The 24,052-nt window shown below is 42.3% G+C and overlaps 1 long non-coding RNA gene across 1 annotated transcript; it reads right to left on the bottom strand.

Annotated features, from left to right (window-relative positions):
* Positions 1-5,525: 5,525 nt before the first annotated feature.
* Positions 5,526-16,660, bottom strand: LOC144365408 (uncharacterized). The gene is made up of 2 exons (XR_013423810.1): positions 16,583-16,660; positions 5,526-11,432 (listed from the first exon to the last, which is right to left on the bottom strand). It is a non-coding gene; the product is annotated as an uncharacterized LOC144365408 (long non-coding RNA).
* Between the last annotated feature and the right edge of the window lie 7,392 nt (positions 16,661-24,052).

The following is a 24,052-nucleotide window of genomic DNA, read 5'->3' as shown; positions in this document are numbered from 1 at the left end:
TACTTAACTCCTCTTAATATCATTATTTTTGATTTGCAAACTGGATGTTAATGCATTGTTCAAAATGTTCTTACAAAGATCCGAAATACCCTTTGTCAAGCAAATGGAATATGGTAAGTTCTCAATGAATGGCAATTATGTGTCATTACGGGATGATAGACACCTCTAGAAAGTATTGCTATTAGAATTCATATTGTTTTAGTTTCTTTCCTGAACAAGAGACGACTTCTCCTATGCTAAAACGGTGATGTTCTTGGGCCCACAGGATTGACCCAGTGTAGCTAAGAAGATCAAAAACCTAGATTCCAACAAGCATAAATATCTTTTCCTTTACAGAAAACACCAACAGAGCAGACTCATCCACACAACTCACTGTCCCCTGTGGTTTGCATTCAGAGTGGCACTGCCCAGCCCTGTCTCCACTCTGGTGCCATGTGTTGGTGAAACCAAGAACAGTCAAGTGCACTGGGAGAGAAATGCCACAGGTAGCCTGAGGACATGAGCTCTGTGTCCTGTGGGCCCCAGACCTCAACAATGCTGCTGCTGTCCTCCCCAGAAAAGCAGGGATGTGGATGGGGGCCAGCTGGACCCAACTGCCACAAAAGCAGACCAAAGGGTTGCTAACAGGCCAGGAGGAAGGCTGGGAGATGGGCACTTGAGAAAGCAGTCAGAGGTGCGCTCTCACAGGGCTCTTCAAAGGGCTGGGCTTTCCCCAGCTCCTCGCATGCCAAATACCCAAAGGAGCAGGCCACTTGCTTCTGATTCCCTGAAAGTCGGGGCCCCTTAGAGAGAAAAACAGACCCAACGATTGCTGATTTCCTTCTCCACACAGGTGCTCCCTACATGGCCCCTCTGGTCCCCACAAAACCTGTGCATGGTTTCAGTGGTTATCCCATGAGACAGGCCTCCTGAGCCTGCAGTGAATCTTAATTGCTCTTGTTGTTGTCCCTAGCAGTGCTGAGGACAGCAAAGGAAAAGAAGGGGCCATGGCAGTCAAAGTCATCTAACTGGTTCATGGCAAAACTGGGGTTCAGACCCAGCTGCCTACTTTTAAATCTGTGTGTTTTGCATCAGAACCTCATGACAACATGGCTTACTAGAGGATCTCTGTGCTCCTGGAGCCAGAGGAGGTGCAATGGCAGAAAGACACGAAACACCTTTCTCCCCCAAACTTAGTCTACACTGAAGCTAATGGCATGTGAATTGAGGTGTGAATCAAGGTGGTATGGATCCAGTTCTTTCATTCAACACACATTATCCTAACATTTTGACCACCTCTGGGTACCGAGCACTGAAGAGAGGGGGATTCAGAAGACAGATACACTATTGCAAGACCTCAAGTATGAACCAGGCACCGTCAATGCACTGGGACCTGTGCCAGGAGCTAAGGATATCAGAGTCCTGGCAGAACCAGAGGCGAAGCAAAACACGGTGGCCCCTACACACATTTTTATATGTTTTTAATGGTACCTTTCTCCAAAACATTAAAATCATTGACAAATATTAAGTCTCAAAGTAGGTGATTAAAACTCACAATATTTTAAGTTTAAATATTTAATCTCTTTCAATCTGAATTTATTATAATTTTAATTTCCTGACTCTGTTGATGAGAAAACTCATTAGCATATTTGAAATCAGCATCTTCTTGATCTCATTTTCAGTTGAGGGGGATTGCCATGCTTAACAATTTCTTTTGACCAAGTGGCAATCTTACATAAGGATTAATGATCTTCAGTTTGTAGGTTGCTTCTTTATTAAAGATACTGTGCTCACTATCAAATACCTGATAAGTTTTATTATTTAAGAATAGTGTACTGACTTTAATCTTGATTGTTTATTTGTTGGTTATTTTTCGACATCCCTTGTCTCCTGTTGCCCCAATCCACCCACCCCCTGCACTCAGCGTAGTATCTCAATAATTCCACCCTGGTCCTAGCAATGAAGGACACATGAGTGAAACAGGGCAGAGCCCTTGACCTCCAGCTTCCATAGCCGAGCAGAGATGGAGACAAGAAACACATACTGGCTCACTCTTCTCAAGCCTGCACTCAATGTTGTTACAAGTACCATGTAGGAACTAGTTTTCTTAATCCTTTCAGCAACTTTATTAAGAAATACTAGTTATTAATTCCTTTATACAAAAGAAGAAGAAGAAGGAGGAGGAGGAGGAGGATAAAGGAAGAAAGGGAAAGGAAAGCAAAAGAAAGAGGAAGAAAGAAAAAACAATAAAATTTGGGCAAACAGTAGTTAAGAAACTAGCTAAGAGTTGGAGAGTGACAGCCAGCTTTCCTCCAGAGGTTGAATTATCAATCATGGAGCAGTCTCTAGTTAACACAGGTATTTGTGGCTCTCAATTTAAAAGCAGCAAAAGTAAACACAATATTATGTCAACATAGGACTTTGAAAGCATCTGTTTAGGACTGTGAGTTCAGACCCAGCCTCAGCAACTTATCAAGGCCCTAAGCAACTCAGCGAGACCCTGTCTCTAATTTAAACAAAACAAAACAAAATAAAACAAACAAACAAAAGGGCCAAGGATGTGGCTCGGTGGTTAAGCAACCCTGAGTTCAATTCCTGGTATGAGAAAAATAAATTTAAAAATAAAAAATAGTTAATATTCCTTTGAACGTACTAGGTAATCTAGCACTTTCAAAGGAATATTGATTAGTTTTTTTCAAAGGAATCAGTATTTCTCCTAAAAGAATCACCTTCCTTCCCTGAGCCATGTGCTTCTTGTTTCCAGGTGGATAATAGCATTTCTCTCTGTACATGTTTAAATTACCCAGTTCCCTTCATGTGACAAAGTGCTCACCAATTGTCAGCTCTTATACAGTAAGTAGCCACACCAAAACCCACCACACTATATCCATATCTCCTGCCTTTTCCATTGTATCCATTCATCAAATACTTGTTAAGCACCTACTGATGAGTCATTTTGAAAGAAAATATTAAACGTATGTGAAGCATCTATCCAGAGGCTTATCTTACTCTCAGCTTCTCTAAAGAGATCCCTGAGGAGGAAGCAGTACTAATACATGAAGCAATATCCTCAAATAGAAAACTATATATAACTCACATCTGCGTGACAGGTTATGGGTTACAGAGTTCTTTCATGTACATTATTTCATTTGCTATTCATCATCTAGAATGTCTCAAGAGATAAGTAAAATTAAAATAACACTAATTTCAAACACTCTAGTTAAAGAAACCTACAATCATAAGCATTAGCGATAGATAAAGTCTAATTGTTGCCTTCTGAGAAAGGGAGTTTGAAAAACAAATAGGTCGGACATACTGCTTTCCCTGATTAAGAAAGAAAGATAACATGCTGAAGTCCTGCCTCCAGCCACTTCAGCCATGTTCAACTAGTCATTCATCCTGTCTCAGTGTCTTTACCTATACAGTGAGTGTTCAATCACATGTTAGCTCATCACACATAATTGAGAATGAGTGGGAACTGAGGATGAGACCCTCAAGTACACAGATTGTTAATATCCTCATTTCTGTAGCTCTCATGCCTAGGGCAGGTCCTGGTATATGGAGGCCACTCTACATGTTTGATGGATGGGTGGATAGAATGATGCACTGGTAGAACAATGGATCTACAGATCAACAGATGGACAAGTGTAGGACTAATTTAACTGGATTCCTCTGCCCTGAGTCCTTTATGTAAACCTGTGTTACCCATAAGAACCCAATAGTGAGAATTATGCTCACGTGTAGAATTTGCCCTTGAACTTTTCACTTGCCGTGGCCTCTGCCTACTATGCTATTCTAACAATTCTTTACCTTCTTATTCTACTTGACATTAGGATTTCGACTCAAATGTATTTTCTTCAGATGGGTTTTTCCCCTACTTGCCCCTAATACTGCTACTCCCAGTCCTGCTATATCAGTCACCTAGTTTTATTTTCTTTAAAGCTTTTAGACTCTTTGAATGGTGTTATTAATTTTGTTAATTTACAGATATGTATTCTATTTTCCACCATTGAATGTGTTGTTAAAGTAGATAATTAGTTTCTCCTGTTCACTATTGAATGGTGAGTCTAAATTTGGTGTTGGTACTTACTTACATGATAAATTATTGTAGAATTAATGACTGAATTAGCCCATACTATCCTTCCAAGTTCCAGTCTAATTTGGTAATCCACCTTTATTTATTTCCTGACCATTGGATCATGATCATTTTTACAATACTAGTCCCAGTATTTTTGCAAAATGTCACTCCTCACTCCAGAAACCTTTGACCTTTCTTAAGTATTATATCCAAAGTGAATCTATTAATAACTTACTTCAAGAATTTTTAAAATAAAAGAATGTTTCTCTTTACCCACAAAACTCTCATGGGTCAAAATTACTCCTAGATTCTCTGTTAAGAGAGAAGCTAGAAATGGATAGATGAATGGATGAGTGTATGGATTGATGGATGGAAGACAATAGATGAATGAAAAAATGAATTTAAAAATGCTTTCAAAGTTTGTGACAGTTTTCACCTGTTGGGAACTTGCAAGACTTCTTTCATGTTCTCTGTGAAGATTTCTCTAACAAAAAGAGAATTGTCATCATGCCAGAACTCCAACACTTTTCTTACAGACTGTACACAATTGTACCTTCAACCACAATTTCAGTAATCTATGGTACATGTATAAGTTAAGCTTTTCACCTTGAATTTTGAAACAAAAAAAATGACAAATTAAGAGAAATGAATCACAGCTGCACCTGAAAATCAAACATCATCTTTATTCCTGAAAAAAGAAATGGATTAGAGGCTGTGACATATAGTACCTGTTATCTCCTACTCCATAACAACCATCCAAAAATAGTAGCTTAAAACAAACAAACAAACAAAAAATCACGTATTTTACTTTTGAACTTCTAACTTGGGCAGGACTTCATAGAGGTAGCTGTGTCTGCTCCATGTGGTAGCCGCTGGGGTGGGCGTCCTCAGGTCACTCACATGATTGACAGGTTAGTTGCTAAGTTAGTTGTGGCTGAGGCTGACAGCCCAGATGAGGCTGTCCACTGGGAGCCTGTGTCTTCTCATCTGCTACTCTGGGGCTGCATTCACCAAGCAAGTGTTCCCAGAGAAGAAGGAAGTAGTGCAAAAAAAAAATTTTTTTTAAATGTCCCGGTCTTGGAGGGAAACATACCACTTTTGTCATGTCCGATAGACCAAAGCAGTCACATATTCTATTGCTGAGATTCAAGTGTTGGGGACAAACACACTCCAGGGTTGTTGTTGTTGTTGTTGTTGTTTTTTAAATAGAGGAGTGATAAGGTATAAAGAGTATACAGAATAAGACATAATATTGGCATTATCTTTGTGAAACCAGAGTTTCTCTGCTTCTGCTCGCAGGTGGGATCTGAATAAGCTGCAGGCCTCTGCAGCTGAGAAACACGTTGCAGCTGTTAATGGCAGGCTGTGCTCGCCAGTGCTGTAGCAGATCCCAGTAGTTCACTGCCAATTTCTTCTTTGGGGTTCTTATCTCAAGAATTTAAAGAAAGAAATTCACAGACAACGATACGTGGATGTTAAAGCAGAATTTATTCCAGTGTGAATAGAAACAGAACTCCTACAGGGTGACAGGGCACCTGAGAACAGGTGGCTGCCTCGGTGTGCTCACCTGGGAGTTTTTATAGCACTTGGGTCAATGCTATTGGTCCAAATTTATGCTCATCAGGGTTTAAAAAGGTACCAATGCTATTTGTTAAAATGTATGCTAATCAGGATTGGGAAATGTGCAAATGCTATTGGTATTGGTTAATTCTTGAGTCTGAACTTGCATTCAGTTCTGCCCCAGTTCCATTTTCTTACAGCTTGCCTACAATCCCCAGGCAGTTGAGTTTGGCAGATCATGGATGCTCAGCATTCTAAGTTGTGGTGCTGCATGGAGTGGGCATCTCACAGGGCTTGGGCTGGGTCCACTGTGTAGTGACAGGGATTTGTCCGGACTGGCCTGATCACTGACTCCCTGTGCCTCAGAGTGGGTGCTGGCCCATGCTCATCTGCCACACCCAGCCTTCCCAGGATGCTACTCCACCACTCCAAGACAAGGACTTGGCTTCATTTATAAAATAAAATCTGTCCCAGTCTTCCTAATAATGGCCCAGTAATTAGACACACATACTCATCTGTTGATAGGCAGTTCTGTTAAATCATACAGATGCTTGTTCCTGGGAAAGTTGGGCTGTTGTACAATTACACCCTCCCTGCTTTTCATGCTCCTAAAAAAAGAAAGAGTAGATTATTATCTATTATTCTAAGTTTTTCTCTTTAACTCTGCCTGGTGTTTGTAATTCACAACTGATTTTAGAGTCTTACATATTAATATAAAGAATAATTTAATCACATTTGAAAGAGGAACAAGGGTACATTATATGTGCAACTTACTATTAAAAACAATCAACCAAAAGAAGGAGGAGGAATAGTTGGTTGGAGGAAAAGCAGAAAGAAGAAAATGGAAATGCTTACTTGGAAATAATATTGCATAATTCTCATCAATTTTTCATACCCTTACTTGGAACATTAACCTTGAACCAGTCTAGTTTTTATTGGATCACTGTGTTAAGTCCGATGCTACAGAAGCGTAACAATGTTTTTAGCATAAAGACTGAATGCAAAACAAAACAAAATTCTAATCATGGCTTGAATACTATTATCAAGGAGAAATAAAATGCAAAAACTAACACAAATACATGTGTATATACGTACATATGTGTATACATACATTTATGAAAAATAAATGTCTTCCTCTCCATCTCCTATTGACTCTTCTCTTCCTTAATTTCAACTGATTTCACTATATTCATTCATTCATTTATTCCTCCATTCATTTAATAAATATGGATTGCATATTTCCTGTGTAGCCCTTTGCTGAATGTCAGATATACCATGATGAACAAGATACACATTAACCCTGTTTCCCTAGGTCATAAAATAGGAGGGTACACAGAAACTCAACAACTAAGAAAGTTCCTGTGTCTTACAATGTCTTATTATTCGTTTTTGATTTGTAACAAATTTTGTCACCCAGTATCATAAATGTTCAGAAGAGGCTTTCTTGGAAGAACTGTGGATTTCTCTTGGTAGCATGTTGTTGAGTTACATAACATCCAGCAATTTCCACCCATTTCTTCCTTTTCCCTTCCAGCATCAACTAGAGAGACCACAAATTCTAGATTGTTACTTTTCTGGTCTCCCATGCAGCTAAGGGAAGCCACATGACTCAATTCTCTCCAAGAGACATCGAGGGGTCTTTCCTTAGGTTTGGGGGAAAATATTTTCCCCATCTTGTTAAAATCAATAGGCCTGAGAGAGGGGCTCTCTCTCCTCTGGCCTCTTCTTGCCTGCTGAGTTTGAATTTAGGGGCATCCCAGGAGTCAGTCTTCCTGCATTCACGAGGGAAAGGAAGGGGAACTCTATCAGTGTGACCTAGTGGCCCCTGCTCCTGAGCCACTGAGCCAGCCCACACTGTGCATCTCGCCACGAGCAATAGCTATTTATTAATGATTTTAGTTTGGCTATTGTGTCCCATGGAGCTGAAAGAATGTCTCATATCCAGCTCCCCAGAAAAAGGGACCTTTAAGCTGATTCTCTAGAGTTATTAAAATTCACTCTTTGCTCTTTGAACATATTATTTATATCTCACATATACCATGTGTATTTCCCATCTTATATATTATATAATTTTCTTATATATATAATTTTATCTATATAATTTTCTAAGTTCCTCTAATAGACTATTGTCCTCCAAGGCAGAAATTATAGCCCATTTCTCCTCCTGTTCCCAGGGCCTCGTATACTGTCTGGCTACAATCAGGAACCACTGAGTAAACAATGATTCCTTAAGTTGCTGCTGAGTTAAATGCATGTGGTGGTGACGGTGGAAGTGACAGGCTCAGTGCTGGTGCAGAGTCCTGACAGTAGTTCTGGTGGTGGTATCACCAGTGATGGCGGTGAGGGTAGCACTAGTGGAGATGGTACTACTGAGTCTTGAATTAGAAAGGGGGCACTAAATTACTCAGGAGTGATATATTTTGATTATGAAGGAAAACTTGATATTCAGGCTGTTCAACAGTTTGCAGAACTGGCAGACTCGGGGATTTGATTGATAGAAATGGGGAGAAATTTTGTCAACTTCTGGAGTGTCCTCTCAGCTGATTCTCCAAATGCCTCTTTGCTCCAGGATTTACTTACATTTTTGAAGGAATTGAGCAATGAATATGAAAGGAGAGAGATAAACAGCCACACCCAGAGTGACTTCCCACTCCTCATTGTCTCATGAAAAGAAAAGAAATTCTTTGGACGGGTTGCTTCCAAGCAAAACATCCTGGGCACCCACCCAGCACTGTAGATCCCCAGTAGCCGGCAGGCTGACTTACACGTTGGTGCAGCTTCTGCTCCTGGATCACACAGAACGTTCCAGGCAGCCAGGCTGGAGGATGGGGAAGCGGGGACTTTCTCGAAAGCCAATTCTGAGAATGATTTTCCATGTGCTGAGAATCACATCTCATTATTCCAACAGAGGATAGTTTCTGCTCACAACATAGATTGAGGGAATTAAAATGCTATGTGTTTAGTGGAAGGCTTATTGTATTTCAGTCTGCAAAAACTTGGTATTTTTCAAGCTGATTTACCCTTCACTGCATTTAAACCACCTCCCTTTTGCCTTTGTTTCTGTAACTATCTGTTCCCAAGGACAACAGCCTATTGAAGAGCGACCCAATGATTCAGTTAAGAATTATAAACCCTAACAACTCAGAAGGCACCTACAAACAAAGGAACCAGATACCACTTGCCTAAAATATTTGTCGGTCACGCAAGAAAGAAAATAGGGCCACGAGCACAGCAGGGTTGTGTTGGGAGCTGTGGGGAAGAGCCGAGGGTGGGAGGATGGCTGCTTGTTGAATGAGACTTGGCCTAAAGGGTTCCAGTTAGCTCTTTCCCACGCAAGCTCAGGCCTCCGACCCACAGTGGTGTTAGATCTGCTCACTTCCTTGTACTTTGCTCCAAGAATTAGTGAGTCATGGTTTAAGCACAAATTCTTCACATAGGTGCTACCCAGGAACAAAGGAAAACTAAATGCCTCCTTCTTTTGTTCATCCTTTGGAATGAAACTCATGGCGGAAAAATTGGTGTAACATTCCATTTATGTAACGGGAGGAACAGGGGCTGAAGGAAGGAGCCCTGGCACTGAGGAAGAGGAGAGGCCGTGTTTTCTTTTCCCATGTCTGTGCTTTCCATGTCTGTCCATAATGCACATCACAGTACCTGGATCACAGAAGCAGCAAGGAAATGCAGGGCCCATCGTGGTAGGCAGAGGGGCCGCGGGGGAGGCCTCAGGAGAGTCTCTATCCTTTGGCAAGTATCAGGAAGCAGTTAAATAGACTGTTTGCAAGCATGGGCTTCAGAGTCAAGTCACCTGGGCTTTAATCCTGCTTCACTATTTACTGGCTGTGGGACCTTGAGCAGGTAGTTGAAGGTCTCTGTGACATAGTGCCGTCATTGGCAAAATCAAATCTACCTTGCAGATATCCACATAAAACGGTGACAAAAATATTGAGTTTATTAATTCCCCTGGGGTCTCACTCTAGCATCTTTTTTGGGGTGGGACAGTGTTTACCAGGGATTGAACTCAGGAGCACTCAACCACTGAGCCACATCCGCAGCCCTTTTTTTATATTCTATTATTTTAGAGACAGGGTCTCACTGAGTTGCTTAGTGCCTCTCTGTTGCTGAGGCTGGCTTTGAACTCGAGATCCTCCTGCTTCAGCCTCCCAAGCCACTGGGATTATAGGTGGGCACCACCACGCGGAGCCTCCCGCAACTCCTTTTGAACCAGTTCTTTTGCTTCTCTTAGTTCCAGTTCCCTCATCCTTCTCTGGATCTCCTACTTGAGATTGATGGGTCATTTACAGGAATGCTCTGCAAACCCACACAGTCACTGTGGATGCCACAGCAGTCCCCAGAGTTCATCAGACATCAGCTGCTCTGTGACCACCCACACCAGGGAAAGGAAGGACACAGGTCGCTGGAGCTTGTAACCTGTGGATCTTAGAAATCTTGGAAAACCCTTGTTTACCAGCCTCCAGTCAGCTTAGGAATGCTCTGGGGTTTGTTGTTGTGGTCATGTGCCGTATCATAGTGGGTGACACATTGACCAGTGTTCTGCGTGCACACAGCAGGACTCAAATGACAGATATTCCTCTCTGAGCCCCAAGTAGGGCAGAGGAACCCTTTGCCCTTAGCAGCCTTGCCAGACTTAATTTTGTTAATTACTTGTTTCAAAGAACCAGCTTTGGCTCCTTTCTAGGATATTTTTTTCTATATCAGGAATCTCACCTCTTACATTTGTCAGGTTCCATCAACTCCCTTGTGATTTGCTTTGTGGTTTTATTCCTAGATTCTTAATTGGAATCACTCATTTATTTTCAGAAATGAAATAAGAAAGGAATTTTAGGCAATACATTTTGCTCTAATTATAGGTTATAGGCAGTAGATTTTGATAATAAGTAATCATCTTTTAACTAATTTCTAGATAAGATTTAGCTTCTATTTTTACTCCTTTTTTTTTTTTTTTTTTTTGCTCCCAGGCTTATATTGAAGACTATTTCATATCCATATTTTTCTCATGGTTCAGGTTTTTAAAACCTATTTGCTTTGTTAATCGATTGGTTGGACATATAAACTTTTGGTGTTCGATTCCTAGGTTGACTGAGTTAGGGCCAAAAATTGAAAACTTTAAAAATATCTATTTGGGGAAATTTTTAAGTCATCTCTTCACTGTGACCCAATGCAGGCTAGGATTTTGCAAGTGCTTCTTGGATGGAAGAGAATAACATCCTCTATTTGTAGCCTCTTCCTCTATGTGAAATAAAGCTTATTTAAAATAGTCAAAATAATCATATCTTTCTGAAATTGTTGTCATATTTTTCTGTCACAGTCAGGTCCAGGCAGCTTTATTCTTTTTTCCTTGCATTTTTTCGGATGTTTTTCTGTTTAAGGTGAAAAAATTCACGGCACATCCTCTTCTGGAAGTGTTCACGCTGCTGTTACATCCGATGGCTCTGACGGCAGGCTTTGAACTTTGAATTCTTACTTAGCTGATGGACTGACTCACTAAGCCTCAGTGGACTTTTCCGTAACATAGGAGGGTGCTGCCTGCGTTGCACAACATACATTGAGAGAAGCACCGTGCAAACCCACCTGGTGGCCTCTGCGCTGTAGACAGTAGCCCACTTCAGTTCTCCCCCTTCCTGCCCTCTCCGATATCCATCGCTTCGTCTCAAGAACAAAATCCAACATAGTACCATCATTGACAAAATGAGGGTGATAATCAAAATTTCCAAAATACTGGCAATGGGAAAAGGGCTTCCAGTTGCGATTTAGGGGCTGGGATCAGTGGGATTCTCCTTTGCGATTTTCTTTTGCTCTGTGGGTTTGAAAGAAGCTCTGTCAGAAAGGAAAGACCATATGAGCTCTGCTGTGGTTTGAAAGTGGCCCCAAAGTTTATGTGCCAGCAAATCAATCCCCATGCAAAAGAGTGGAGATGAGTTTTACAAGGTGGTCAGGTCATGAAAATCTGCCCTCATGAGTGGGTTGATGCCCTATTGAAGGACCAGGTTAGCTCTTGGGGGAGTGGGTTTCTCTTGAAAGGATGCATTCAGCCCTTCTCCTCTCACACACTGGTATGCTCTCTTGGGCTTTTCTGCCTTTTGCCACAGGATGATGCAGCAAGAAAGCACAGAAAATAAAATAGATACTAATATTGCTCTATGTATATACGTGACTGTATGACCAATGTGATTCTGCAACCTGTACACTCAGAATAATGAGAAATTATACCCCATTTGATTCAAATATATGATATGTCAAGATCATTGTACTGTCATGTGTAACTAATTTAAAAAAATTGAAAAAAAAAAAAAAAGAAAGCACTGACCAAGCCCTGGACCTTGAACTACCCAGCCTCTAGAACTATAAAAAATAAACTGCCCAGTCTTGAGAATTCTGATATGGTAGCACAAAATGGCCTAAGACAAGCCCAGTGCTAGATGAAGGCACGGAAAACTAGTGTTCTAAATGCCATGAAATGGTGTCTTGAGAACTAATGTAGTCATTGTTCTCTGTAGTTTTGCTCCAAGAGGCCAAAGTTGCACTGGTGTGTCAGGGGGAGCTATGGACTCTTGGATTTCCTTTTGACCACAAAGGAGATGACACAGCATGAAGTTCCAGGCACCCTGCCCATCTTTTGTAATTCATCCTTCTTCTCTTCCCTCTGTTGGTTGCTTCAGATTCTACTTGTACAGACCACTGGCTTAGGCTTCCTCAAGCTCCCTCCCTAAAATTGCCAGCAGCTATGCCCTTTCTAAGGAAGGTGGAATCACTGTTCTGGCAAAAGAATTAAAACCACAAGCAATGCTTATCAATATCAGAGAAATTCTTTCAGATGACTCACTCAACACATTAGCCTCCACATTTTAAATTTCACAGACTTGCTCTTTGAGTACACACTCGGCTGCTTGCTCTTTCTCCCCCGCCCCTTCTCTCAAAAGTATTTGACAAACTGTTTTCTTGTTCTTGTGAGTTTAAATGCCTCTACAAAGTAGGACGTTTAAGAAAATGTTGCTTAGTAATAGGTGTGACATGTGCTAAACAGTTCAGGCAGTTCTGCATATAACATTACCTAGTGTTTGCAAGAAAGCTAAGAGAGAAGATACCATGCACACTTTTCTGAAGACAAAACTGAGGCTCAGAGAATGAGTCTACCAGAGGTCTAACCTCTGGCAGTTCTAGGAGTCTCAGCCATTTCCACTAGGCTCAGAACCATTGTCCTCTCATTTGACCTTCCATTGAACTCTTTTCCCAGAAGGCTCCCTGTTTTAAGGAAGTACAGCACATATGTGAAAAAACTACCTGGGTTTCCTCTAATTAGAGCAAATCACTTGAGCCGTGTCTACAACTGTATTAGAGAGGGAGAGGTCCTGTAAGCCCTCACATATCTTTAAGATAATTTTTTGTTGACCTCAAATGCTCATATAGTCCAAATGGACATTTGCTTCTTTTTCTTTTTAGTGTAAGAATTGAGAGTCATCAGGTACAGGTGATGCTACAAATTCCTATTCTTTTGCAAACTGATGGAAAGATGTTGTGGTTGATAGATGATAGCCATCAAAGATGACACCATCAATTCCTTCCTTTCCCATACACAAAGGATGCTCTGCCTACCAAAACTTCTCATCTTATTAAACCTCTGGTGTCCACTTAACTCATTCTGATTGGTAAAATATAACAGAAGAGATGCTAGCCAGTTCCGGGCTTAGACTTTAAGAGGTCTGGCAACCTTTGCTAGTCTCAAAGCCAGACATCATATTAAAAAAAAAAATTGATTATCCTGAGGTTACCATGTCATTAGAAAACAAAAACTAGCCATATGAGAAACACCTGGAAGAGAACAAGGCCCTACACATGTGAGGGAAGCATTTGGATCTTCCATCCCAGTCCAGAAAACTGGCCAGTGAACTAGTGATATTCCTTGGAGCAGAAGAGCCAACCTGCGGAACCCAGGCAACCCACAGAATTGAAGGTTATTTAATCAATTAGATTTTTTTAAGCATTTTTAAGTGAAATTCAATATCTTATGGTGTTTGATTGCAAATCAATGAATAATTGACAGCTATTTGAGTCAAGAATAGACAAAGAGATTATCTTGTCCTAATATCCTACATATAAGTCACCAACATCAGGAGTTTACAACTCTGATTGGGCATCAGAGTCACCTGGAAAGTTTTCAAAACTACAGATGCTCAATGCCAAATGAAGGTCATCAAAATTCAAAACTCTTCGGCCTGTGTATTTGCATGTTTTTTTCATTCCCTCAGTGTGCATAATGAGCAGTTGTAGTAACCCACAAAATTAAAGACCCATATACTTTAAGAAGCTCCTTTTCTAAAATGCAAATTCCTTCTGGGAATAATAAATCAAGCAGATGGTCACAGGCTTACATTCATAATCAAATTGTTTTCCTAACTCCTGGTTATGAGTAGCAAATGTAAACTAAAAGAAAACAAAACAGGGACCATGCACACACCTGAGCAAGGAGCTGATTAAGGTCCCCCAAAGATGTCATTTGAACAGTCCAGGGTTGGCTGGAGGCTAATTAATGCCCAGAAATTGAAAGACAAGTGCAGAGGGGACAGTGGAAGTTGGGTAAAGGTTGATTACACCTATTAGGATGGAAAGACAATCACCCCAGGACTTACCTGTGGAGCTTGTTATTTAGGAGCCAGAGAGATGATTACTAAGAGGGACTACGGTAAAGACAATGCCAGACAACAATGCCTGTGCTCATGTGTGACCCACAGAAGGCCACAATTCAAAGTGGCCCCGATGCCTTAACCCCAATTACATAAATAGATTGTGTCCAAGTTAGTCCAGAAGGAAACAGGGTTCAATACCAAAAATGGAGTGTGGAAGGGGAAGTTTGTATGGTGGGTGGTAAGTAATAGGAGAGGCCTGGGACTGTCCTCTCTTTCTTCCTCTGGCTTATGTCTCCCCCAGGCTGCCCGCTGCCTCTGCCCCACCAGGCCTCCCTGAGTTCTCCCTGAGGAGCTGTGAGTCAGCTCCCGCTGAGAATTTCTCACTTTCACTCTTTCCTTCCCACTGATCCTGTCCGAGTCACACCTGTGGGTTTCATGCCCCCTAAAGAAAGGAAGTGAAAGGTATGGCATTGCCTACAAAGCCTAACTTTCCTATTTGATGTGAAGAGAAAAAGAAACCTACAGATTCTGAAACCTCTTGACTTCCTGTGTTGCTGAGTCAGTGAGAAGAGAACCCACAGGTACAGAGCAGGTGGGGCCGGCTAACTGCATCACCACGGTGTCCCATCCGGCTTCACCTCCCAGAGTCCCTTTCTTGAGATTGGTTTCATATCCATTTGGCAGATTCAGACAATGAGGCTAAGAGTTGGAGGTATCTTGCCTAAAAATCACATGATTAGGAAATGACAAAGACAGGATTTGAGTTGGACTTATTTGACGGAAATCCTGTATTTCTAACCAACAAAATATCCCTATCAAGAATGAAAAAAAAATGCATTATTTCAGGTTCAGGGTGAGAAACTTTCCACAGGCTGGTCTGGCATCATATAGACAGAGCCTGACCCCCAGCCACTCCAAGTGAGGTGCGTGGCAGCTCGGCACTAGGCTCGCTGGGACTATGAAGTAAGGTCCCCTAATCAGCCATGCTGACATCATCTAGGAGCTTCCTCTCAACATCCTAGGGCCATTCTAGATGTACTGGACCAGAATTTGCATTTTAACAGGATCCCCAGGTAACTTAGTATGCATATTAAAATGTGAGAAGCATTGAACTAAACGTCCTCTTATTTGAACCTGGCACCTTGCTAAACTTAATCCTCTCTCCAGACACAATGGTATTCAAATACTTGAAAGCCTAGGACCTCCAAACCTCCTAATGGAAGGACTTTGAAATCCAAAGAGACAAAACTGGGGGGAAGGCAGTTCTTGAACATCCCAATAAATTAATTCCAAAGTCAAACCTAAAATATGCCCTTTCCAAATACCCAATTCTATTCATTGAGACAACATCAGGCCCTTGGTTAAGGTGCTAAGGATCCAGAGGTGCAAGAAGCAAACTCTCCAAGAACCCCTCAAGGAAGTCCTGGTCCGTTGTGGGAGACAGATACACACCCAAGCAGTCACACAACAACGCAGCATTTCTGAGACACAAGGAGGCACAAGGAGGCATGTAGCCATGAGGACAGACACTAGGGTCCCCAGGCTTCCTGAAGAGGGGCAGGCCTCCCAGCCCACACAGCCTCTTCATGATGAACTGATGCACCACCTTCCACTCCAGACCTCATCCCCACAGACATCACCCCACGCCCCCCACCTTCACTTTCATCCCCTCCGTCCCCTCTGTCACTTCCCCTTGGCATGGCTTCTTCTGCTGCTCAAATTCCTCTTTTCCTCCAGGCCGTTCCTGCCTACCCACCCTAATTCACAAGTTCTCCTTTCTTTCAACATCCACCACTCTTTTGTTTATTAGCAGTTCCCAAAGCTGACTGCACAACAAAATCACTCAATGAGCATTAAAAAAAAAAAAAAAGTCCCATAACAGGTCCTATTCCCAACTGGGAAGATAAAGTCAGAGTGTCATTGTCTACAGGGCTCCACACAATTCTAAAGCGCAGCAAGGGTTGAGAAGAGAACCTGATGTGCTACACTTCCGATGTCTAATCTTAGCAGGGGAGAGAGGCAGAGTTTGCACAAATGCCCCCCCTCTAAAACATCAGCCCTGTAAAACAACGGGTGAGAGGTGCTTATTCCATTTAACCAACAGAACCACTAAGTCGGAGAGAGGTGAAGACGTAAGGGCACCTCGCAGCATCTTGGACCCACATCTCCTGGCGTGCCCTGAGCTGCTTGGAATACACCAGTAAGTGTATTCAAGAGGAAGCAACCGGAACCGGCACACCTCTCTCTTTGACTCCCCTCCTCCCTGGGCCTAACATGGGTAAGTCCCTCAGCTCAGGTTCGTGGGTAGATGGCAACTACTTACTCATCTCATCTGAGGGATGTATCGTTCACAAGCTCTTGAAGTTCACCTGGGAAAGAGGAACTGGGAGTGGGTGTCAATCAGAAGCCCTACGACCAGATACACATGAGCAAACCCTGTGAGAAAAGGGAAGGAGGCAAATAGCCTGAGGTCTTAGAACTTTCCTCAAAATCAATCAGGAGTCACGTTCTGATCAGAAGGGTCGATAACAGGGTCATGAGGACCGAAATGTTCTAGGGTTTCATTTCTTTCCGCCAGCCGCCACCTGCTATTTTTTACTGGGACTCTGGTGAACAGGGCGCCTTCTTACCTGGGCTTGCTTCAAAAGCAAACACGGAAACATTTGTTAAGCTCCCCTCTCCTGTTTCTCAAAGCAGCCCAGGAAGTCGGGCTGACTGAAAGAGGCCACGGCAAACATAAACTTGGGCAGGAAGGGGTTTGGAGTGGGGGCTGGGCGGAATATATATATATTTATATTTTATATATATATAAATTTTTCCTTCTCAATCTCTTTATTCAGATTCCTCCGTGCTCTGTTTCAGAAATAGGCCCATCTATTTGGGAATGTGTCCTATGTATATTTCATTCCACTCTTTGCAGGAGTAATTTCCAGTCCCCAGGAAAGAGCAAGACAGGGGACAGGAAGGGGTGGGCTGGCTGCCTCCCGCCGTGAGGAATGACAGCAGACAGGGTGCGGGAAGGGCTGACATTACACAATCCGCAGATCAGCATTTCTTGGGCGGCCAGAAGGTTATTCCTCAGGGAAGCATGTTCTAAACCAGCAGAAAATAAATGCTGCTTCAAAAATAAATGTTTCAGGCTGTGACTTTCCTGGGTCAAAGAAGCCTTGTTGTTATTCTTCAGAGTAACGTGCACCAGTGTACAGAGGCCACTGCGCTGAAAGCGCTTATTTCTGAAGGTGCTGGGCCCTCATTTTCATAAATAAATAAACTCCTATAGGCCCTTGGAATCTGATTATATTTGGAACAAAACTCCTAAATATAGGGCCATTATCTGTGCCACCGGCTCTGTCTTTTAGCCTCATTTTTGTCTCTTGGCTACAGCCTGCTTCCAGAGCTTGACTGGACTGAGACCGCATCTCAGTACACATCTTGGGTTCTTTTTGCTGCTTGAGGGATGTAGAGAGCAATGAGATTCTTTTCATGAGACACACTAATATTCTAACCAAGAAAATCTTGTCTTCCTGGATTCTTCCATTTTTCTTAGGATAAAATCCCATTTGCAGAGCAAAGCCTGCTACCACACACAACCATCACCTGGATGGGGAGGTTGGTTTCTGTCTTAGAGTTTTTGAATTACAGACTCACCCTCAACCTGGTTACTTAAAATTGAAGGAAGGAGTGGAGTCCAATCTATTCATTCACAGGACACTTATCTCTTGGGCCCTGTCCCATTGATACTTCCTTGTTCTACAGGACCAATGCATTTCTTGCCCTTATGGAGCTGTTTGCTCATATTAGTAAATAATCATGTCACCTAACCTGCACAGCGTAAGTGCCTTGGGAAAGGCCTGTGAAGGCAGCGTAAGAGTTAGGGGTTTAAGAACTGATTGCCACAGGAAGTGACACTTCAAATGAGACTCAGGATGGGTAGTAAAGAGAAGCCAGAAAGGCAAGTGTTCAGTGGTGAGATCGCACAGGTGAGTGCCCTGGGAGAAGACCAGCCCCTGCCACCATGCTTGCCTGGAAATGAGAGGTGGCATTGGTCAATGTGTGGCATGTGATGGGGCACAGTGGAGGGACACCAGAGCTGAACCATACCTGAGTCAGTTGAAAGGAAACAGGAGAGAGTAGATTCCTGAAAGAGAAGAATTGACAAAGTCACAGAGGTGACCAGGACAAGGGACATGAGATGGAGAGTAGGAGGCTGGGGTAGTGTGGGCAGAGACTTGAGGCCACTGCGTCAGAATGGAGGGAGTAAGGAGTACCAGAGGTCAGCTGGGCGGTGAGGACACAGACATCCGCATTTTGGATGACTCACATGAGGCAAAACTGAAATAGGGACCTGCTATGAGGCTGCTGGAGAATCCCCGTAGAACTTCTTCAGGTTAATTTTGCTTAAAAAAGCAGATGGCTATGGACTAGATTTGATCCTTGGGCTGTGTTTGCCAATCTGCACTATAAATCACAGACTGGAGGCTCAGGGAAAGTGCGTGACACTGTCCCAAACGCAGTGCTGTTCGCTTTGAAGAATGAATGCATGGAGTGAGACAACCTTGCTGATGCTCTTTCTAGGGTAACAGGTTTCTTATAGTTGAGAAATGCAATGAGTAAGTCAGTCATTAACCAGTTCTTAAAAAGTCTTCTAGCCAATCCCCCAAAACCCAAATGCCGAATGTTTTCTCTGATATAAGGAGGCTGATTCATAGTGGGATAGGGAGTGGGAGCATGGGAGGAATAGACGAATTCTAGACAGGGCAGAGGGGTTGGAGGGGAAGGGAGGGGGCATGGGGTTATTAATGATGGTGAAATGTGATGATCATTACTATCCAAAGTACAAGTATGAAGACACGAATTGGTGTGAATATACTATGTATACAACCAGAGATATGAAAAAGTGTCTCTATATATGTAAGAAGAATTGTAACGCATTCTGCTGTCATATATAAATTTTTTAAAAATTACATTAAAAAAAAAGTCTCCTGAGCGCCCAGCTCTGTGCTAGGCCCTGGAGAATCCATAAGAACAAGATTTCAGGGGCACCTTTTTCTCCATTCAGTGGGTAGGAGGGTGTTGATTGGCCACCATGGGTGTGGGCCTCAGGATTCGGTGGCACATCTATGGCTCCTTCAGCCTGTCATCCCCCCAGATACTCAACAGGCTTATAGTGAACTTGTACCAATGCAAGACAGGTTGGCAGAGCTCTGCCAAAGCTGGTGACCCAGCTGTGGCACCTGCCTCTGAGTTGCTTACCTTCAGGGAAGGGAACAGAGTAGATAAGCCAGTATCTTTGCTGCCAGAAAAGTACACATGGGGGTCTGGGGGTCTACAGAGCAGAGCTCGATGACTCCCAGCTGGAAGCCATCAAAGAGGCTGACAAGATGACATCTAGTTTCCTGTTAACCCTTTAAAGTGACATATGAGTCTGTGCGAAGATTACAAGCAGATTCTGAGAAGACAATGCTCTTTTGTGCGTGTTACAGCCCTCAGGTCCCATCAGACAAGCCGTACAAACACTGTGTGATTTCGAAAGTCTTAGAAGTGGATTCTCTCCCCTCCCAGCAAATTGACCTTGCTGGAAGCTTGCTAGGAATTTCCCCATTTGCCAGCCCTGGAGTTGTGCACCAAAGGGAGTTGTTAATGAGTGAAAGAAAAACGAATGATAATTCTTACAAGGACTATGTGCAGAGTGGTGTTGTGTGTGTTCTGTAGATGGGGAAGCTGAGGCCAGGAGCATTAAGTCATTGACCAAGATCACAGAAGAGACGGAAGCAAGCCTGAAAACTAATTCTTCAGACTCTCAGACGGCTCCCTCCCTCTCTCTCAGTAACCTGCAGTTTGATTTGTCTCCTTGTGTGATCTTCTTCCTTTCCGGTCAGCTCCCTGTGTGACATTTCTTTCTCTGCTGTGTTTTTCAGACACACCTCTTTCTGGTTCACTTCAACAGCCCTGCACCAGCTCCATGGACATCATCCACTGGGTCAGCAAACATGGGTCCCCTGCCCACAGGGATCTTAGCCTATTATCCAGTCCTTAATATTGGCCTTTCACCCTTTTTCTGTTCCTTTCAAATATGTCAACCAGACAACACCAAAAAGCTATTAATTATCACACTTATTTAATCTTCTCAGTGTGACTTAACACATATTCTCAGATTATCTACCTGTATTGGGCATTGTCCTGAATCCTGAGAAAGAAATACCATAAATGTATAGATCTCATTGTCTACAGTGCATATTATCGAAGGCATAAAGCCTTCAAGAAAAATAGAAAATCTCATTGAATTGGCAGTGAGGAGTCTAGGCTAAAGAAACATTCCAAATCAGGGAAAGAAGAAAAGATGTGCTTTGTGGAAGACATTCGGTTAATCATTGAGGAAACTTTGTACGATATCCAGCATACCCAGACCTTATCCACCAGCAACCTCAGGAGAGGTGAGGGAGAAAAGGCACTCATCCCCAATTTAAGCCTAAGGATGAGTTTAGCTGTAGAAAGAATCAAGACTGAAACGGATGGGTCTGGCCTGTTGCCTGAGTCCAGGAATTTTATGCCTTTGATCACCTTTTGCATACAGAGACCACTCAATAAAGACCATTGGATTTTATAATTAAATGTTTTTCTCAATAGGAACAATTCCAAGAAGGCGTGTTGGCCTTTGGCAGAATTTCTAGCAACAATCTTGTCATAATCAATTGGAAACGTCTGCAAATACATGTGTCATGGGAAGTGAAGAGGTGTGTGCTGTTGCTATTTTCCAAATGAATCTATTTGTCCTTGTAAAACAGTTTAAGAGGGAGTAGTGATGAGGAACCGAAAGTGGCCCGGAGATCCAGCAAGCTTCCTCTGTGAATGGATTCTTCAGTCTGAAGGTTGGCAGGATTTGGGGAGGGCTAAGGGAACTGCCAAAGAAGAGTGCAAATGTCAAATATGACTCCAGTTCACTGAACTGTAATTTGGTAGAAAGTTAAGAGAAATAGAAGTCGCTATTACCAAGTATGAACTTCACCTTCCTGAAAACAGGGCTGCTGTGAGCTCACTTCATGGGCTGGGGTAATGAATCATAATGACACCCCTTGCTGTGACCTCGGGGAAAATATCTGGCCTTTCTTGAGGTTTCAGCGGGTTCTCTTTTGACAGGCGTAGAGAAAACAAGAGGAGAGGGAAATACCCTGCCATTGTCACACTGCCAGGGAAGAAACCCACTTTAGAGGTCACAGTCAATGACGAACACACTCATGCAAATGTTGTGCTGGCTTTCTCCCTCCATTTCTTCACCAACTATGTAGCTAAGCAAAAAGTGGAACAAGAAATAGTGTCTTGGGAAAAATAAAGTTGCTGGATTTGATGATAGGTCCCCTTTATATGGAAAAAAAATAGAAGATGTTAAGCTATAGCATTGGTGAAATGAGTTCGTTTGGGTTCCTGTGGCGTTTTGTGTGAACCCGGGATAGCTGGCGAAGATGACTCTGCCTGAGCACCATCATTCTGGTAATGGATGTTTCTAGAATCAAAGTGGACAAACAGTGAGGTGCAGACAGCAGCATGAGCCAGAAGTTGGCTGTGGTGGCTATTGTTTGTTTTATGGCCCTTGAGCTAAGAGTGGCTTTACGTTTTGAGTGGCTTCATGTCCGTGGATACTAGGAAGCACCTACACAATAGCCATGATTTTGCCAGTTGACTCACTTAACCTAAAATACTTACTATCTGGCCATTTAAAAAATAACCAATTCCTAGAGTAGTGGAGAATATGTGTTTGAGTTCGGCTGAGACACATCATTCATTCTTCCTGCAAATGCCTATGAAACAGACATCCTGTCTTCACCTGGCTAAGATTACACTGCCTGGGTATCCTCATTTTGGCAATCCGTGTTTTTAGAATTAAAGTGGATGAACAGTGAGGGACTGCCTATCCTGGATTCACTCCTTCCTCACTCACCAGCATCTGTGTCTCTTTTGGCCAGTCGCTTCTGAACTTCCTGATGGTGAAACACTAGATCCAGAGCTCGGATCTGGAACTCTCTTCTCTTTTCATCTGGTCCTTTCAGTTCATTTCTTCCCATCAGGTTTGCTAACACCTATGGGCTGATGACTTCCAAATTTGTCTTTCTAGTCTAGACCTTTCCCATAAATCCCACAGTCACACAAGAACTGTCTTCTTTGCTGTCTCTGCTCAATGTCGAATAGACATCTCAAACTTAGTTAGCATGCACACAATGGAGCTTCTGCTCTCCACCCAACCTGCTCTCTCACAAGCCTTTCCAATGTCGATAAACGATAACTTCATTCTCCCTGTATATCAGGTTCTTCATGTGAAAATGGGCATAGTACCTGTCTCAGAGTTGGCAAAGGATTAAGGGGATAGTATAAGGTATATGGTTCTCCTGGTTCTTGCCACAGTCTGCAATCAGTAAAAGTGAAGTGTGTACCTTCCAATGCTTTTTTTCCGAATGGTTCTTAGATCCATCTTTTCTTTGCTCCTCTTTCAGATCCTTATTCTCTCATTCCAGGACCATTGCAACCCACCTCTTAACTGGCTAAATCAAATCTTTGATTTAGTAATAAAGGAATAATTTTGAATACTATTATTCTCTCCAGTTAAAGATGAGGAAAACGAAAATCAGCCAAGCTGTGCTTGGTCCCACAGCTTAGCAAGTGACAGACCTGGGATTAGACTGAAAAGCCAAAGTTTTCCAGGTTCATCCTTGCGATAGATCCTCTGTCCAGCTCTAAGTGGAGATCAGAAACCACGAGGCCTAACGATACCACGGAGGACAACTGGAGCATGAAAACCCAAAATACATTTCTTCAATCAGACTGAGATAAAAGGAACTTCTAGAGTTTTTATGCAGTTTTCTGAGACTTGCCCTAGAGCTATTGAATCAAATTACTGTGGATGGGCCCAGAAATAGGTGTGTTTTACAAAGCTCCCAAAACAGTTTTGAACAATCAGATTTGAATACCCCTGTTCTAGGTTTTAGCAGACAGATTTTGCAGTATAGACAGCCAATAAGTATATTCCCCTATCTTGCAATTCTCAAAGAGAAGCAAAAAATGTGATGTTCCATCACCAATGGGTTTAAAAGAATTCATAAAAGCGAAAGGAAAAGGGGAATATAAGTACTTCAAATTGTCAGATTACTCATATTCAAATTAATGCATCTTTGAAATTAATGAAATGCCAATTTTCAATCTATCAAAGTAGTCAAGTTTTTAAAATGTGACTTCATAATGCCTGTGAGGATCTGATAAGATGGGCACTATAGTTTCCAGTTTGGAAAGCATTTTGATAGCATGTATCAAAAAAAAACAACACACACACGTATCAAAAAGCCTAATAGTAGTCCAGGCACGGTGGGCACACCTGTAATTTCAACTATTCAAGAGGCTGAGCCATGAGGATCCTAAGTTCAAAGCCAGCCTCAGCAACTTAGCAAGATTCTGTCTCGAAATGAAAAATGAAAAAGGGCTAAGGATGTAGTGCAGTGGAAGAGTGACCCTGGATTCAATCCCAGTACCAAAAATAAATGAATGAAATAATGAATGAATAAATAAATAAATAAATAAATACAAATGCAGATGAATAAAAATAAAGTGATTTGTTGGCATTATTGGGTTGTTAAGCAGTTACCAAATATTTTAGAATATACTGTATAAATATATATTCTAGGGGGGGAAAGCTTGAATGTCCTCACACCAAATTAGTAACAACAGAGTCTGTGAATGGGGAATAACACTATTCTCCCTATTCAAGTTTATTCACACAGAAATTTGCTAATTCTACAACTCAGAATAT

This window comes from Ictidomys tridecemlineatus, chromosome 7 (genome assembly GCF_052094955.1).
Source record: "Ictidomys tridecemlineatus isolate mIctTri1 chromosome 7, mIctTri1.hap1, whole genome shotgun sequence".
Lineage (NCBI taxonomy): Eukaryota > Metazoa > Chordata > Mammalia > Rodentia > Sciuridae > Ictidomys > Ictidomys tridecemlineatus.
Note: the sequence above shows the minus strand (reverse complement) of the source record. Positions and strands in the feature narration are given on the sequence as shown.